We start from the raw sequence: 18,183 nt of genomic DNA on the forward strand, positions 1-18,183 counted from the left end.
GCTCTGCTCCCCCCTGACTCAGAGTCTCGGCTGGTAGCTGAACCCAGGAAGCCCTGGCCCCACGTCTCTCCCTGGAACCACCAGACCACACAGCCTCCTGTGCTCAACCCTTTGGCTGGGTGTCCTGCCTCCTCTTTGTTTGGAAAGAGATGTCTTACGTAACTCCACAACCTACTAAAGGCTCCATTGTCTTCCACTTGGGAGAGCTCAAAATAACCCATTAGTGACTTATGACTTATCACAAAGAGAATCTATTGCCCACATATCCACAGCCCCCGTGGAGCTAGCCTCACCTATCTTACTTAGATCAATAATCAACAATGAGACTTAATGACTTGTGGTCTTTGGGAAATTATAAGTTCAGTACAAGGTGCAGGAAATACAAAGGCTAGTTCATCTATAGGTCACGGTACTTTGCCCAAGCAGCACATGAAAGTCATTTGTAATTCAAGATTGAGACAGGCATAAACAATTCTGATCTGATTATTCTTTTACTAATCTGATTTTGATAAACAGCTGATGAAAATGGAAGGTGTCTGGTCATCAGAGGAGAGATACCCAGGCAGTGAAATAAGTTTCCCTTATCTCACTGGACAGGGATTTATTTCAAGGCTCCTATTAATAGCCCGTAATGCCAAGAACTGTGATCGCTGCCCCAGACTGCAAGAGCCTTCTGAGCAAAATGACAGAAACCCATTGGGTAGGGCGTTCTCCTTCATTTTTATTTTCTATAAGTCTTTGATTAGCCCTGTTGGGAATTCTAGTAATTATTTTAAGCTGGCACCTTTAGGGAAAAAAAAAAATCTCTTAGGATTTAATTAAAAATGAAAAGAACCTCTGCATGATGTTGCCAAAGAGCTCTCACTGTTTAAGGCAGCGGTGTAGACCAGGAAGAATAAAACACACTGCATTAGGTGACATTTCCATCTGTTTCTGCTGCCAGAGCAGCTCTGGGGAGAGGAGCAGGAGAAAGAGAGGGGACAGCCTGCTCCAGCCTGCTCTCTCCTCCCCATGGACCTCATGGTCTTTCAAGGATCCTGCAAGTCCTTTGCTTCTTTCTTTCTGCAGCAGACATTTTCTCATCTGGGACCAGCTACGTGACTCGTTTCAGGTGAAGGCACATTTCTTTCCCTGTTCAGTGACATGTGAGTCCTCGACAAGCTTTCAGAAGGGATTCCTGAACTTGGTGAGGTACAGGCATCTCCAGCTGACTTGTGGAGTATCCCTGGGCAGCACGCAGAAGGAGAGGTGAGAGGCTGCCAACCCATGCTGTGGCTGTCCCTCCCACCTCCCTTAAAGCCAGTCCATCAGGTTCACTGCATGGATCTTTGGACGGCAGTTGCCAAACTGAGAGTTCCAGAAATTGTGCTATACTCAGTTTTGTGTATACATGTGGTTCAGGTCTCATCATCTTCAGCTCATCGCATTTCAAAATGCTGACAGTAGAAAGGGTTTTTCATTCTGGCTTTAAGAGAGATTTCCTCAAGGATCATTGAAGACACCTCTTCAGTCTTCGGGCCCAAGCTTCTTGAAGGAGCTACTTGCCTACTTTACAGGGTAAAATTTTAGAACACATAATTTGAAAACTCCACTAACTTTAATGTGAAAAAAAAATCAACTCCTTTTGATTTATTATCCCCAGGAGACAAGGTGAAGTTCAAGTCTACCTCAGATAAGAAAATGAAATTGCTTCTGCTTTATGTGAATACAATCTGCATCCAAACTGGGTGGGGCTACCTATACTGCAAGGACAAGAACTCAAAAGGCAGTGCTCAAAATGCTCATGGAAGTGTTATTACAAATCCATTTTCTTTTTCAACACTAACTGACTAGGAAGAATTTAGAATAGACATTAGGATAAAATTCCTAACTATGAATCTGTAAGAGATGGAAGAAATTACCAAGGGATCTTTGTATAATCCCTATTTATGCAGTATATTAAGTAAATCTTCTCTGAAGATTATTAATAAAATAGTATAACACTCTCTTTCTAGAGTGTCTTCATTCAAATGCTACCCAAAAATTATAAGGAAAAAGAATTTTCCAACTGGAAATTATGGGAATTTACCAAGCCAATAGAGAGTTCTAATAGAGTCATTTTCCCTTCTTATTTGTCCCCTGGCCTCTTCTGGCTCTAAAAATTACTTCTAGTTTAGGGAATTTTAGAGACAAGATAAAAAATGGGGAAGTTTAAGGACTGAAGCAAGGAGTAGAATTGAAATATCAATACATTATCACTTCAAGATCACAATAACAATAAAACTTAAAGCAAAAAACTCCTTAAGAATAGTCTACATATTTTAAGTACATGAAAATAACATGCAAACCATGGTCTTTAACTAGACTTGGGAAATCCCACAAAATATTTTAAAGAGCCCTTGAATTAGTATTTATATATATCTGAGAGGCCACATATTATAGTCACTAAGAGAAAAGTTCTGGAACAAGTCTGCCTGGGTTTGAATTCCAGTACGCCCTTGGACAAGCCAACTAATCTGTTTGTGCCTCCTTGCCTCAGTTTCCTCATCTGAAGGATAATAAATAGGGACTTGTGAAGAATGAATGATTATTATTTTATATAATAGATTAGAACAATGCTATGCAAGTGTTTGATGATGGTAGTGATGATAATGGTGATGGTGAGAAACTGTCAACAAATAGAAATTCATAGGAACATCAGGAAATCAGGAAAATAACAGTAGCACCTAAAATTCCTGTAGCAAAACACTTTGCAGAAACATAAGACAACAGTTTGTATCCGCTGGAGCCTAAATACAAAACAGCAATCCCTCTGCCCTCTGCAAACATTAGAAAGGGCAACAAAGAAGATTTTCTTGTGTTTGTTCCCAAGCCATAATCTCTACTCCATGGGCAAACTGGGTCAGGCTTCCAAGTCCTGGCATCTAGGAATCCTGAGGCTCACCGACCTGGGAGAATGATGCCAGGGACAGAATAAGACTTTCAGAGCCCAGAGTCATCCCAATGGCCACTCCCCTACTTCCATAACTACAGGTAACTTCAGATTATAATAAATACCTTATACAACCTTTCAGGGAGTAAAAATTTAACAAAAGCTTAGGGTAACGAGCAGTGTACATTGGGAAGGAAAATCCCACCACCTTTGTTTTTCAGACTCTGGTAGGTTTTATGAATTAAGTGTTTGCACAGATATATATGGCTCCTTTCTTCAACCCAGCTGGCCAAGTTATGTTCTTCCTGCCCCTCTATTAGCTCTGTCCCTGAGCCCTGCCCAGCGCCAGTAGTAACTCAGGTTCCATATAAGAGCTGGACTTTGGCAAAGCCCTGGTAGGGACTTTTGTGTGACAGTAAAGAAGGTGCAGAGCAAACTAGTTTCCTCAAATTTTATAGATTCATGTCCAGACAGTCAAGGTCAGCCCTGGAATCTAAGAAACAACACCTTCAGAGGCCTTTTCCAAAGCTATTCTTACCAGGCCATATTGCCTGCCCCAGGCTCCATGTGGTGGTGTCAGAAGTGGGCTTAAAATGCAAGGCTACTCTGTTCAAACCTAAACGTAGAGTTCTATAAATTGACATCTTAGGTACCCTTAAGGGCTAAGATAGATGAGATTTAGATTTGCAGCATCCTGGTGAATTAAAAATAGACATGAAATATAGACAGGACCAAATAATCTTGCTGGGGAGAGATGTCTTCCCGCCTTTGGGAGAAATGTCATGGGATCTGATCAGACCATGAACAGACACTCCCAGCCACAGTCATTGCTCCAAAAGTAGTGGATCTATGAGGTCAAAAGAGGGGTATGGGCCGGGCGCGGTGGCTCACGCCTGTAATCCCAGCACTTTGGGAGGCCAAGGCAGGTGGATCACGAGGTCAGAAGATCGAGACCAACCTGGTTAACACGGTGAAACCCAGTCTCTACTAAAAATACAAAAAAATTAGCCGGGCGTGGTGGAGGGTGCCTGTGGTCCCAGCTACTCAGGAGGCTGAGGCAGGAGAATGGCATGAACCCTGGAAGTGGAGCTTACAGTGAGCCGAGATCGCGCCACTGCACTCCACCCTGGGCAACAGAGGGAGACTCCGTCTCAAAAAAAAAAAGAGGGGTATGGCCAACACTATGCTCAACCCCAAGCCACCTCCCCTCCTACTCCAAGTTCTTTCTTCCTCTGCTTTTCTTTCATGCAGAGGAAGGAGAAATAAAACCAGGGCGAAGGACCAAGGAGACATTAGCGTGAAAACCCTTGGATAGCTGCCTACAGGGCTTTACATTCATTCCTTGTATAACACAAAAGAGTTTCTGGATGAAAAAGAGTTGAAGGTCACAGTGAATGAACATATGAGGTACTTAAAGATAGGCACTAAGGTTTTCACACTGTGTTCTGGCAAACCTAGGATTTACTGAAGGTTTCATGGACTCTTTTGTAAGAGGAATTAGGCTTCAGGTGGGGTTTTTATGAAATTACTGGATTTTAGTGTGTTTTAAAGGGATTCTTCTCTTCTTCCACCCCCAGATTGTACTCTCATCCACATTCTACCTCTGGGCATTGTTGCCCCAGTGCAGTCATGGCCCTTGACATAAGCAAAGGTGAGAAATCTTCTGCTCTTTAGTTTAGGTCTTGTTACTTAGAGTCAAAAGTCATGTATTTAGTATAATATATTAAAATCTTCTGCTCTTAATTTTAGATCTTGTTACTTGTAGTCACAAGTTATCTGTTACACTGTTTTCCTGCAATAAGGAAAAGTATGAAAAGAGAAAAGGAAATATTATTGCAACCTCTTTTAGCTTACTCCCAATTCGATCACCTTTGCAGTTACTTTTTATCTTAAAATCACTGTGTTAGAGCTGGAAAGATTCCTTCCCATCCAGCTTGTGTATTTTGCAGAAAAGCAAACTGAGGCCAGTTAGATGACTCGCTTAGGCTCATTCACCTCAAATCTTTTTCTTATTAACATAAACTCTTGGCTTAAAACTAGCATTTGTTTTTCTCCCCCTCCTTTTTCCCCCCTTTACTCTTTGTCTTATGATTTAATTTTTTTTCCTGTTTGATTGGGATTTTGTATAAACCCCAATTTCAACAGGTCTGAAACCTCTGCCCAGTATTCTCAAGGATACTAAGCAAGAACTCATTATTTTTTCTTTTTCTCTGGGATAGGGCAAAATGTCAACATTAATTTTGCTAATATATCCAGGATTTTTCTTCTATTTTTTTTTAGAATAAAAGAAAGTAAAATGAAAGTTACTCGTCTTCTCCGAGAGTGAAGAAAGGGAAAAGGTGATTCGGGGGACCTGAGACCTATTTGAAGAAGGGTAGCTGTAAGTGTGACTAGAAAACAGTACGGGGCAGACCAAACAGCCTCTTTCTTTGAGAATGAGCCCTTGGTGTTGATTATATAACATTGGTGACTGCAATCCCCAAGGAAGCTGCCCGCCTGCCACAGTGTGGTTCAGTGGTTAAAAACAGACTTGAGACCAGTTATATTGCTTCGTGTCCAAGCTTAGGTTTTGCTACCATTTACTAGCTATATATATATGTGGACAAATTCCTCAACTACTCTATACCCAAGTTCATTCCCTCATCCATAAAACGGGAGTAATAAGAGCACTCGTCTCATAGAGTCATTGTGAGGCATACATGGGTTTGTCTCTGTAATGTGCTGGCAAGAGTGCCTGGAACATTCTAAGGGTGCAATCTGTGCTCATCATTATCATTACCTGTTATCAACCCTGTTTCCCAGCTCATCTTTGAATCGGAAAATATGGGCTACAGATGGAAGAGGAGGGGAATTATTTTATTGTATTTGACTAGGTGCTCAGGAACATTAGAGTTACAACTTGATGAGAGCATGAGGAATCCTTTTTCCTGTACCTAAACCCAGCTGTAACCATGAAGGCATGCATGCTTGCAGTTAACATTGAAATAGAGAGCAGTTCCCAGAGTGTGCTTTCTTAGAGAAATCCCTGATAGGCTTCAGACTTTTACATTAAAGTCTAGTTTCTGGCTAATATAATGAGTCCTCTCTGAAACTAGCCCAGTATGCACTGCGCTTTCTCATTGTGGCATCAGATCTACAACAGGAAGTGACACTCCTGCCACCAAGTCTTCAGCAGTGGAATTAGGTTTTAGACTCTGTTGCTAATGCCCCTATTGCCAATAAGCATTCGATATTTCTGCTCAGCCCTCTTCTTGTGCCATTTGTGATGCCCTTCTCAAAGATGGTCTGGTCCTCCAGGGGAGATACATGCTGGGACTTCTAAAAAGCCCCAGGATTTCAGAGCCAACCCCACTATGATGCCTGAAAAGGGATAGTAAGCAAGCAATGGGACTTTCTCTTTTCCATCAGATCCTCAGTCCTTCCAGTTCTGTGTCAGTGCTTTTGCTTTCAGTGAGTTTGCAGTGGAACTCTCAGGAGATATCATGTAATTACTAGCACACGAGGAAGAGGTGGAAAGTAGAGAGGGAATCTAAAGACAATTGCCAATGGCAATTAATTGGCTTGACGCCAAAACATTCTGAAGGCCATTTTATGCTGGAAAGAAAAACAGTGATCTGGAAGTCCCTGATCCTGCTAATGAAATCATGCAGCAGGAAAACCTTCCCATGTTTCTGATTTTTTTGTCTGTGTCTTTCCTACAACCACCAATGCAAACGCACAACACCCATAATGAATGGAGAACCCGATTAATTGTGTAAACTCCTTCCAAAATGATCAGGTCTTAGCCCTCTCCATTGCATTTGAGAGAGCGACCAAATATGCAACTTAAAGCTAACACACGTTGGACGTGGGAGTCTGTAGGTACAACAGAAATAAGCACCATCATCGGTCATGCCGCCGGAACAGTTAGAAACTTTCTTCACCAGCTCAACCTGAAAAAAGGAACCGGCTCCAGCTTATCTTGGTAAGTGGCTAATGTGAAATGAGCCCGGGGAAGCCTGCCATGGCCTCAGAACCATCTCCTCCACTCTGAGCAGTGCCCTTGGCAACACAACAGAAGGCTGGAGGAAGGGGGAGAGGTCCCACCCCAGGAGAAGGGAAGGACAGCATGAAACATGATGCAGCTGCTAAACTTTCTTTTCATTACCTCTAAATTATATCAATTTCTAGACTTTGCGATATCTACTGAAAGGAGAAAAAAGACTTAAAAAATAATCGATCTGCTTTTAACCTAACTCAAATTGAGCAATAATGAAAGTAGTTCTGCCTGGGCAGAGACTGGACCGCCACTTTCACTGCTCCCTGCCTCCCAGTTCTGTGTGGCTAGGAGTTTCCATTTCAGCTCTCCTCCTCTGAAGCAAGAAAAACACAGGCCTCACTGCTGTCGCCTCTAGCCGTGTGTTACCCCTTACCTGGAGTGACTCACCACATCAGCCCAGGGTGTGAGCGAGGGCAGGGCTTGTGTACCAAGGCTGGAGGAATGTGCACCATCTCTCCAGCTTCCTTAATCACCTGTGCCTGAAGGGCCTCTGTTAGAAATGCCCAATACCTCCTGGATCATTAAATTATTGATGTGCTCCATAGTCCAAGTGGAATTTGGGAAAAAGGTGACCAAGATATTGCTTGGTCAGCTGAGGTTGGAGTGGTTGAGTGGGAACGTGGTGGGTAGAGGAGGAGGTGTTAGTGTCACCAACCCCCAAGCCTTTGTCAAGATCCTAGCACTCCAAGCCCTTCCTTGATCTTCTGCCACGAGGTATATTTTATTATCACTGGATCTATAGATCTTTGAGTCATCTGAGCTTCTCCTCTTGGTCACAGGATAAGAAATGAGGGCAAGAGGGAAAGGAAATGTAAAAGCTTTAATATACCTATTTTGTGCTAGTCATTGTTCTAGGAGTTGGATATATAGGACCAATAAAACAGACAAGCTCACTACATCCAAGAAGGAGAGACAGACAATGAAAAAATAAATAGAACATTTTAGATAGTGGGCAAGTGCTATGAAGAGGGTGCTCTTACAGAAAAGAGAAAAGGGGTAGGGCAATACTGGGAAGGATGGTGAGGGAAGGACATGCCATTTGATCTTTAACCTGAATAATAAATGATAGCCAGCCAACGATATGGGGAAAAAGCATTATAGGTAGAGGGAACAGCAAATGCCAAGCCCAGGAATGAGACTGGGCAATCAGAGCAACAGAAAGAAGACATGGATCCCTTGATCAGAGTGTCTGCGGGGCAGGCTACTACCACACGGGAATGAAGTGCCCAGTTGCTGTCAGATTGCAGAGGGGTTTGCAAGCCACTGTAAGGAAGTTGGGAGCCATTGGAGTGTTTGCAAGCAGTGGAGTGACATGAAGTTTATTACCTGTGTTTCCCACTCACACATGTGACACATACATATAAACCCACACATAAACACAGGGAAGATATATGAGTGGGCAGAGACTCAGTTTGAGTTGTGAAAATATTTTATGTTTTTATAATTGATTATTACTGCAAATTGGATATTTAGAAAGATGAACAATTTCTCAGAAGTATAAAAGGAACGGCTAAATTAGAAAATAAGTCAAGTATTTCTTGGAAGCCTTTTATAAAATTAATACCTGAAATGGAACAGCACCATCCACACAGAAGTCATGCTGGACATTGACTATTGAAAGTCAACCTTTAAGATATTTCTTCGTGACCAGAACAGGGTCACAATAGGGAAGAAAAAGCTGGATGGCTTTTTCACTAAGCCCCTTGGACTTACATATCCATTAAAAGAAGGCACAACTTGGTTTAAGGAACCAAAACCCAGTAATTTACAAGTGGCGTGGTTTATCCGTATTTGCTCAGAGCACTAAGCCTCCCTCTGAGACCCAGACGAGAACTTTCAGTTTTACCCTCTTGCTTAACCACAATGGTCTCTCTTTGTCCAAAGACATTGCACCACCCTGGAAGACCCAGTCAATGAAAGTTCTTGGAGCAAGTAAACGTTTTGGGGTGTTGACCTATGAAATTCCTTCAAATACTTCTTTTCTATTGACTATCTTCCTCCCTCCCTCCCTTCCTTCCTTCCTTCCTTCCTTCCTTCCTTCCTTCCTTCCTTCCTTCCTTCCTTCCTTCCTTCCTTCCTTCCTTCCTTCCTTCCTTCCTTCCTTCCTTCCTTCCTTCCTTCCTTTCCTCCCTCCCACCCTCCCTCTTTTCCTTCCTTCTTTATTTTCTGTCAAGAACTTTAAAAGAGATACAGACAATTCTAAGAGTTAGGAGAGGATTATTTTTATTACAAACTGTGAGTATATGCAATATGGCTAAAATTACATAATATTATTCTTCTGAAAGGATGGGGTTTTAAAAATCTGGTATTCTCTGAGACTACAAGTAAACAGACTTCATAGCCACAGAGCTTCTTGTTGTTGAAAGCAAATATGTACAGAAGGCAAACAAATATCTTTTTTAAAAAACCAAAGTTAACGTTGAAGAAAATTATGATGGTCTTGAACAGAGTAGTTTTTAGCAAAGAATACATGAAAACATGAATTACTTGTAGGTATATTCAGTTGATCTTATTTACTCTTTACCAACTTAAAAGAAAGATATAACGAAATAAAATATTTTAAGACTAAAAAACAGAAATCAAATAGTAAAAAAAATAGGGAGAATCTACATAAAAAAGTAGGAGAATCTACTATAAACAAGACAAATAAAATACTTAACTCTGAAAAATATGGACACTTCCCATTATCATGTATTTTCCTTTCATAGTGTTTCCAGAGCTCCAAATAAATTAGATTTTAAAATTTCATTTTCACCTCAGATATATTTCCTTCATCTGAACAGACATTGGAAGCTAGCTCAATGATTAAAAATGTAAAAAATAATGGTAGACTGAAGTCCTACATTAATATCCATGTTCAGTGGGCCCCAACCTTTTTGGCACCAGGGATCCGTTTTGTGGAAGACAGTTTTTCCATGGACGGGGTAGAAGGGTCGTGGTTTTGGGATGATTGTAACACATTATATTTATTGTGCACTTTATTTCATTGTTATTACACTGTAATAGATAATGAGATAATTATACAACTCAGCATAATGTAGAATCAGTGAGAGCGCTGAGCTTGTTTTCCTGCAACTAGATGGTCCCATCTGGGGGTGATGGGAGACAGTGACAGATCATCAGGCATTAGATTCTCATAAAGAGCATGCAGCCTAGATCCCCCACATGCACAGTTCACCATAAGGTTCATGCTCTTATGAGAATCGAATGGTGCCGCTGATCTGACATGAGGCAGAGCTCAGGCAATAATGTGAGCAATGGGTAGCAGCTGTAAATACAAACGAAGCTTCGCTCGCTTGCCTGCCGCTTACCTCCTTCCATGTGGCCTGGTTCCTAACAGGCCTAGGACCTGTACTGGTTTGTGGCCTGGGGGTTAGGGCACCTGTAATGTTACCTTATGCTGTAAATGTTACCTTATATGGAAAAAAGAGACTTTGCAGATGTGATTAAGTGAAGGATCTTGAAGTGGGGAGGTTATCCTGGACTATCCAGGAGGGCTCTAAGTGCAATCACGTGTATCCTCATAAGAGAGACACAGAGGGAGTTTGACACAGAAGAGAAGAAGGCAATCTGACCACAGATTGGTGTGATGTGGCCACAAACCAAGGAATGCTGGCAACCACCAGGAACTGGAAGGGGCAAGGAGTGGATTTACCCCAGAGGCTTTGGAAGATCTGCAGCCCTGTCAACTCACACCTGGTTTTCAGGGTGGTGAAATGAATTTCAGATTTATGGACTACCAAACTACTACAGATAATCTGTTGTTTTTGGACATCCAGTTTGTGGTTATTTGTTACAGCAGCCATAGGAAATGCATACAAAAGCTATTCTGAATTAATGCTTACTGACAAAGGAAGTGAAAAGGGTGGTGAGGAGGCAGAATTTTTAAAAAATGAGATAGCATTAAAATTATATGCATTTCTACACCAAAGTAACAAACCCCAGTATTTATTTCATTAGGTTTAGGGCATGTGTTTTTAAAGAAAAGCACATAATTGATTAGTACTAATCATATAGGAAGCATTGATTCTTTACTTGCTGAAGGGACTACAAGTTCTGCAACTTTTTTTTTCTTTTTCCTTTTCTTTCTTTCTTCTTCTTTTTTTTTTTTTTAAGACAGGGTCTCGCTCTGTTGCCAGGCTGTAGTGCAGTGGCTCAATCATGGCTCACTGCAGCCTCAATCTCCTTGGCTCAAGCTGTCTTCCCACCTCAGCCTCTCGAGTAGCTGGGACTACAGGTGCGTGTCACCATGCCAGGCTAACTTCTGTATTTTTTTGTAGAGATGAGGTCTCACCACGTTGCCCAGGCTGGTCTTGAACTCATGAAGTCAAGCAATCTGGCCACCTCAGCCTCCCAAAGTACTAGAATTATAGGCATGAGCCACTGCACCCAACTGAAATATTTTTAAAATAAGTCAACATCATACATGAAGATGATTTAAAAAAAATAGTGCAGGCAGATTTGGACTGGGCACTAAGTGGCTAATTCTACACTCCCAAACTTCCCAGCCCCACTCTTCATTGGAGGCAGTGCTTCTGATGGTTATTTTCACAATTCCAAATAACATGATTATATCTCTATTATCAACTTTAGGTTGGGGAGAATTCCAATGACCGCTCTATTAAGAAAGATGAAGATTCAGCTCTGAGGTTTTCTACCCGGATGCAGATTAAAATCACCTGAAGAGCTTTTAAAACATATCTATAACTTGTCCCCACCTCTATAAATTCTGACTTATTTTGTCTTGGGCAGGTTCTAAGTATTAGTCATTTTTCAAGATACTCAGATGATTCTGCTGTTAAATCAGGACTGAACTACTAATTTGGCTCGCATTCAATCCCTGAATTCCTTCCTTCCTTCCTCCTGACATTTACTACTATTACATACTTTCTTCTTTTTTTTTTTTTTTTAGGTGTTTTTATGGTATTAATCTTTATTTTAAAAATATAGGCTGTGTGTGGTGGCTAATGCCTGTAATCCCAACACTTTGGGAGGCCTAGGCGGGCAGATCACTTGAGGTCAGGAGATCGAGACCATCCTGGCCAAAATGGTGAAACCCTGTCTCTACTAAAAATACAAAAATTAACTTGGCATGGTGGTGCATGTCTGTAGTCCCAGCAACTCGGGAGGCTGAGGCAGGAGAATTGCTTGAACTCGGGAGGCGGAGGTTGCAGTGAGCCAAGATCGCATCACTGCACCTCAGCCTGGTGACAGAGTGATACTCCATCTCAAAAAAACCCAAAAAAACAAACAAACAAAAAAACCCAAAAAAACAGTATAGTTAAATATCTATTTCCTGATTCCTAACTATAGTAGGTAGAATTCTAAGATGACCCCCCAAGATTCCTTGGTGTGCATACCTTGTGTAATTCTTTTCCTTTAAGTGTGGGCAGGGCCCGTTACAAATCAGTTAAGTTCGAGTTAATCAACAGGAGGTGTCCTGGGTGGGCCTGACCTAATCAGGTGAGTCATTTAAAGAAAGTGAAGCAACAGAGATGCTCTCCAGCTGGCCTGGAAGAAAGCAAACAACAATGTCATGAACTACCTCTGGAATATTCCATGAGGAACACCAATCTTACAACAACAAGGAGCTGAAAATCTACCACAACCAGCGGACTGGGAAGAGGGCCCCCACCTACGATTAGAGTACAGCCCTGGCTGACTCCTTGATTGCAGCTTGGCAAGACACTGAGCAGAAAACCCAGCTGGTTCATGCCAAGACGTCTGATCTACGAAAACTAGGAGATAATGAGTGTTGTTTTAGGCTGCTAAGTTTGTGGTAATTTGTTATGTATCAAGAGAAAGCTAAAATACTAGCCAAACAGGATGAAGATATCGTGACTCTTACTGTTCCCTTAATATCACTTCTCTGTTTCCTGAATCCTAGTTTGTATCCACTATACATTTATTTTTATATTTTCAAGGATAGTAATATTTACATTAGCCGGGTGCGGTGTCTCACGCCCGTAATCCCAGCACTTTGGGAGACCAAGGCCGGCGGATCACTTGAGGTCAGGAATTCAAAACCAGCCTGGCCAACATGGTGAAGCCCTGTGTCTACTAAAACTACAGAAAAGTTAGCTGGGCGTGGTGGTGGGCAACTGTAATCCCAGCTACCAGGGAGGCTGAGGCAGGAGAATCTCTTTAACTCAGGCAGTGGAGGTTGCAGTGAGCAGAGATCACACCACTGCACTCCAGCCTGGGCGACATAGTGAGATTCCGTCTCAAAAAAAAAAAAAAAAAAAAAAAAAAAAATTTACTTTCTGTTCTGAGATATGATAGTGCCATGGTTATGAGAAGGGTCTGTAGCAGACTGGCGTTGTTTGAACCTGGTTCTACTCACATTAGCTGATTAAATTTGGTCAAGCAAGATACTCTATCTGTAACTCAGTTTCTTCATCTGTATTTTATAGATGAAGAAAAATAGGTCCTACTTCATAGTGCTGTTGTGAGAAACAAATGAGTCCATGTATGTAACGTGGTTAGAAGAGGGACTAGCCCATAATATTAATAGTAACTTAAGATTATGTTTATGTATTTCGTGATTGGACTATTAGTTTATTCTAAAACTTGAAAAGTAATAAATTGCATTTACTTAAATGACACTAAGTAAATTTTTTACAGCAGTGCCAAATGGTGTGCTTATATTCAGTATTTATCTGCAGATCCATTGTCATGACTTCTGAGCTATTTGAAAGAGAATGTTTCCAGAATCAAGGTAAAATGGATACTATTTTTTTCTTATACGTCATCAATTCTCAAAAATTTGCCATATTTTAACTTATTTTAGATAGAACAATAACTGTTGTGTACAGATTTAAAATTTTCTCTTCGTAACAAAATAAATTATTTTATAATGCTTCAAAATCATTCAGTCTTTTAAGAATTCAAAAAAATTCCAAGAATCTCCTCTCTCTCCGGAAATATCCCTCAGCTCCAATCTAGACTAGTTCTCTAAGCTGTGAAATGGCAGCCAACCTGAGATTGTCTGGTAAATACTTGAACACTTTTTTTCTAGTGATCAGAAAAAAAAAAGATCGTGGTAAAAACTACATTTTCCTGGAAACTTCTGTCAGTATGATAATCATGGATTGGAATAGTCCCATGAGGAAGACAACCAGCTTTGAGGTCAAACACTCCTGAGTTCTAACCCTACCTCATCATTTCCTCACCAGGAGATCTTAGGCAAATAATGAACTTTTCAGAGCTTCAGTGTCATCTTTAGAATGATGATAACAGCACATGTCTGATAATTCTGAAGATGGCAAATTAAATGAGATAGTGAGTGTAAGCCCTGTGCATGGTACCAGGTATGTAGTAAATGCTTACTAAATGGGAGTTATAATCATCATTAGTCAATGACTGCAGCTAATCACCCTTTCAGCATTTACTTAACCCATTCAATGAGAATTATTTATTTTTAACTGGAATATAAAACACAAAAGAAAAAGTATAAAATGCAAACATTCTATTTAACCAATAATAGTAAAATGAATACACAGATAGCAAATAAACAGGTTTTAAAAATCCATTGCTATCATCCCTCACTACTTTCTACCCCTTTACTTCTTCCCCATCAGAAATACTTCCTTGCACCTTAAGAGTAACTGTTATTTAATTCTAATTGTCTTAAACATATATGGTAAATACTTCCATGCTATGTTTTTAGTTTTATTACCTAAAGATAAGCCATAGATAACTTATTGAGTTGCCTAAGAAAGTTTGGTGTATTGATTTCATATTTATTGAGGGACATAGTGTGTGAAAACTGTACAGAAACTAATAAAGTGATATACTGTTTGCTCTTCAGCAGCTTATAGTGATGAAAAATAAAGCCATGCTCTGTTTCCAGATTGTCTGATGCCCTTTTATGCCATTTTCTTGTGGGGCATAACAATATTTACTGGAAGCAAAAGTACGATTAGAAATTGTTCTTTTTAGAACTGTTTTCAAAGCCAACTTTGTGCTCACATCCCATGGCATGAAGAGAGAAGCAAATGGAAAGGGGCTTAACATTTATTTAGTAGCTGCTACATGCTCAGCAATGTGCTAAAGTTTCTTTCCATTTTACTTGTTTGTTAACAACCATCTAACACAGTGGATATGGTAAAGGAGAAAAAAATAGGTTTTCTCTACCCTTAATAATGCTTAACTGGAACTCTCCATAACAAAAGATAGATTATCAAGACAAAAACAAACAGAAGTTTACTAACATGTATATCTCATACATACATTGGAGAAATCCAGATAAATGAGTAAATAAATCTCTAGAGTAGATCTCAAATAAAGAGACTACTCCTGGGTCTTTAGTTTCTCTAAATAACCAGCTCAAAATAATCAATTTTCCAAATAGGCATATTTTGGGGGTACAATCATATTTTGGGGTCATGTGTCCTGAACCCCACCAATACCATTAACCCTATTTAACTTGTGAGGAAATTGAGATAATGAATAGGAAGTTGAGACAATACAATCTTAAAAATGGAAATTGGTGAGACTTCCATGTCACTACATCAAAAAAGTATAATAATTATAAATGTAAATGCACCTAACAGTTGAGCCCCAACATGCATGAAAAAAATCTAACAGAATTAAAATAGAATTAGAAAACTCAACAATTACAGTTAGAGATTTCAATACCATTCTCAATAATTAATAGAAATGTTAAACAAAAAATTTTCAGAAATACAGAAAACTTTAACTATACTGTCAACAAACTCAACCCAAGTGGCATATAAAGACATTCTATCCAACAACTGCAGAATACACATTCTTTTCAAGCACACATGGTTAGACCATAATAGGCCATATGCTTGGCCCTAAAACAAGTCTCAATAAATTTAAAAGAATTAAGATTATACAAAGTATGCTGTCCAATCACAACAGAATTAGAAATCAACAACAAAAAGAAATCTGAGAAATTCCTAAATATTGGAAAATTACATAACTTGCTTCTAAATAACCCAAGGTTCAAAGAACTCACAAGGAAAATCAGAAAATATTTTAGGCAAAATATGCCCAAATTAAAGTAGTGCTTAGAGGCAAATTTATAGTTTTAAATGCCTATATCAAGAAGAAGAAAGCTGGAAATCAATAACCTAAGTTTTCACTTAAAGAAACTAAAAAAAGAAAGGCAATTGTGTTTTCTTTTAGTAATCAAGAAAACTGACAAACCATCAGCTAGACTGACCAAGAAAAAGAGAAGACACAAATTAACAGGTGGGGCCAAGATGGCTGACTAGAAGTAGCTCCATCTGGAGGTTCCCATCAAGAAAAAAAAAGCATGATAAGCATGTGAATCCATCACTAGCAACCGAGGTATCCAAGTTGTCTCATCAAAATTGACTACAAGGCTGGCATGACCCATGGAAAAAAGGATGAGCAGTGTGGTGCCACTTGAGACCCACATGGGGAAGAGGAACCCCCACCCCTAGTCAAGGAAGGTGGCAAGTGAGCGCACTACCGAGCTGGCGAAACTGCTTTTTCCACGGGACTGTACAACCCACAGATTGGAAGATCCCACTTGCAAACCCATACCACCGGGGCCTAGTGTCCCAACCCTTGAATGCACAGATTCTTACAGCTTCTCAGCTGGAATCTGCCTAAGCCAACTGAATTCCCAAGGGAAGGAGTGACCAGCACCAGATGGGGTTGCCTGCTGTCTATGCCCTTTGAGCTTCTTGGGGGAGGGGCAGCAGCCAGCACTGGGACTTGGAACTGCCTAACATGCTAAGCTCCCTGGGTGGGGGAAGGGCAGCACCCATTTCTATAGCTCCAGGCTGCACTTTTCCCCTGTTGGAGCCAGGGAGGCTGGATGGCTTGGTCCCAAGACTTGTTCCCACAGTCCAACACACGGGCTGTGGCAGTCAGTGGCCAGAGTGCCTCTTCAGGTCTAACCCTGACCCATCCTTCCTCAGTGGGTGGGGCTTCCCTGCAAGATCTCCAATAACTCCAGTCAGAAGCTCAGGGACAGAATTCACATCTCCCTGGGCCTGAGTCCCTAGAGGGAGGGGTTGTAGGAGATCGGTCAGGGTGGTAGGAAAATTGTAGAAAGATGCAAACCTTCTTGGAAGGCTGGAAGGTTTTGCAAAAGCTTCAGAAGAGGGTTTGGCTGAAGGCAGCTGAATTATCTCAGAGTAGATAACAAGGAAGTGTAAGGGAATTGATCTAGATAAGTTAGTTTACTTAGGCCTCAGGCCTCAGAACCGACTACTTTCTGCGGGTGGGTAGTCCATGTGAGCTGCCTACAAGTGTGTTGATTCAAGGCCTTTGTCATTAAATCTATACTGAATAAATGCCCGCAGTGCCAGCTGGTCGGGATGCAGCTGCCAACTCTTTACAGCACCCTCATCAGTGTCTGTGGGCGGCCAGGTCCCCTAGCCCACTCTTTTACTGGGTATCTATGAGTGCATTTGTTCATCTGTCATTCAGCCAGGGTCTGTGGGTTGGACCTGGAAAGGGGTGGCCAAAGTCTCTGTGGACCAGCAGACTTAGCCTCTCCTCCTGGTAGTTCTGAGGAATCCAGGCAGCCCAAATGAGTGGGTTTCCCCTGAGCAAAATACCCTCTCCACCAAGGGACAAAATGCTTTGTTAAATGGGTCCTGCTCCCCATGCCACCCAACTGGGTGAGACCCTCCAACAGGGGTTTTCAGACACCCTATACAGGAGCGATCCTACTGGCATCAGATTGGTGTCCCTTGAGGTCAGAGGTCCCAGAAGAAGGAGAAGGCACCCACCTTTGCTGCCCTCCAGCCTCCTTGAGTAACATCTCCAGGCACGGGAGTGAATCAGATGAATAAGGCCTGAAGTGAACCCCCAGTAAACTGCAGCAGTCCTACAGAAGACAGACCTGACTATTGAAAGAAAACAACCAAGCAGAAAGTGACGACAACAACAACAGCAACAGGAAAAACAACAACAACAAAAAGGCCCCCACAAAAATCCCATCCGAGCATCAGCAGCCTCAAAGACTGAAACTAAACAAATTCATGAGGATGAGAAATAATCAACATAAAAATGCTGAAAACCCAGAAGGCCAGAGTGCCTCTTCTCCTCCAAATGATTGCAGTGTCTCTCCATCAAGGGTGCAGAACTAGACGGAGAATCAGATGGACAAATTGACAGAAGTAGGCCTCAGAAGATGAGTGATAAAAAACCATGATGAGCTAAAGGAGCATGTTCTAACCCAATGCAAAGAAGGTAAGAAACTTGATAAAAGGTTAGAGGAATTGCT

General features: G+C 41.2%; 2 protein-coding genes across 11 annotated transcripts in view; one reads left to right on the top strand and one right to left on the bottom strand.

Annotated features, from left to right (window-relative positions):
• The window catches only part of MED21 (mediator complex subunit 21), a 1,150,573-nt gene that overhangs the window by 339,039 nt on the left and 793,351 nt on the right, over positions 1 to 18,183 (top strand). The gene's annotated exons all lie outside the window — the stretch shown is intronic.
• BHLHE41 (basic helix-loop-helix family member e41) overlaps positions 1 to 18,183 on the bottom strand; it is a 348,201-nt gene that overhangs the window by 118,931 nt on the left and 211,087 nt on the right. The window lies entirely within an intron of this gene.

The sequence above is a fragment of the Macaca thibetana genome, chromosome 11, assembly GCF_024542745.1.
Source record: "Macaca thibetana thibetana isolate TM-01 chromosome 11, ASM2454274v1, whole genome shotgun sequence".
Taxonomy (NCBI): Eukaryota; Metazoa; Chordata; class Mammalia; order Primates; family Cercopithecidae; genus Macaca; species Macaca thibetana.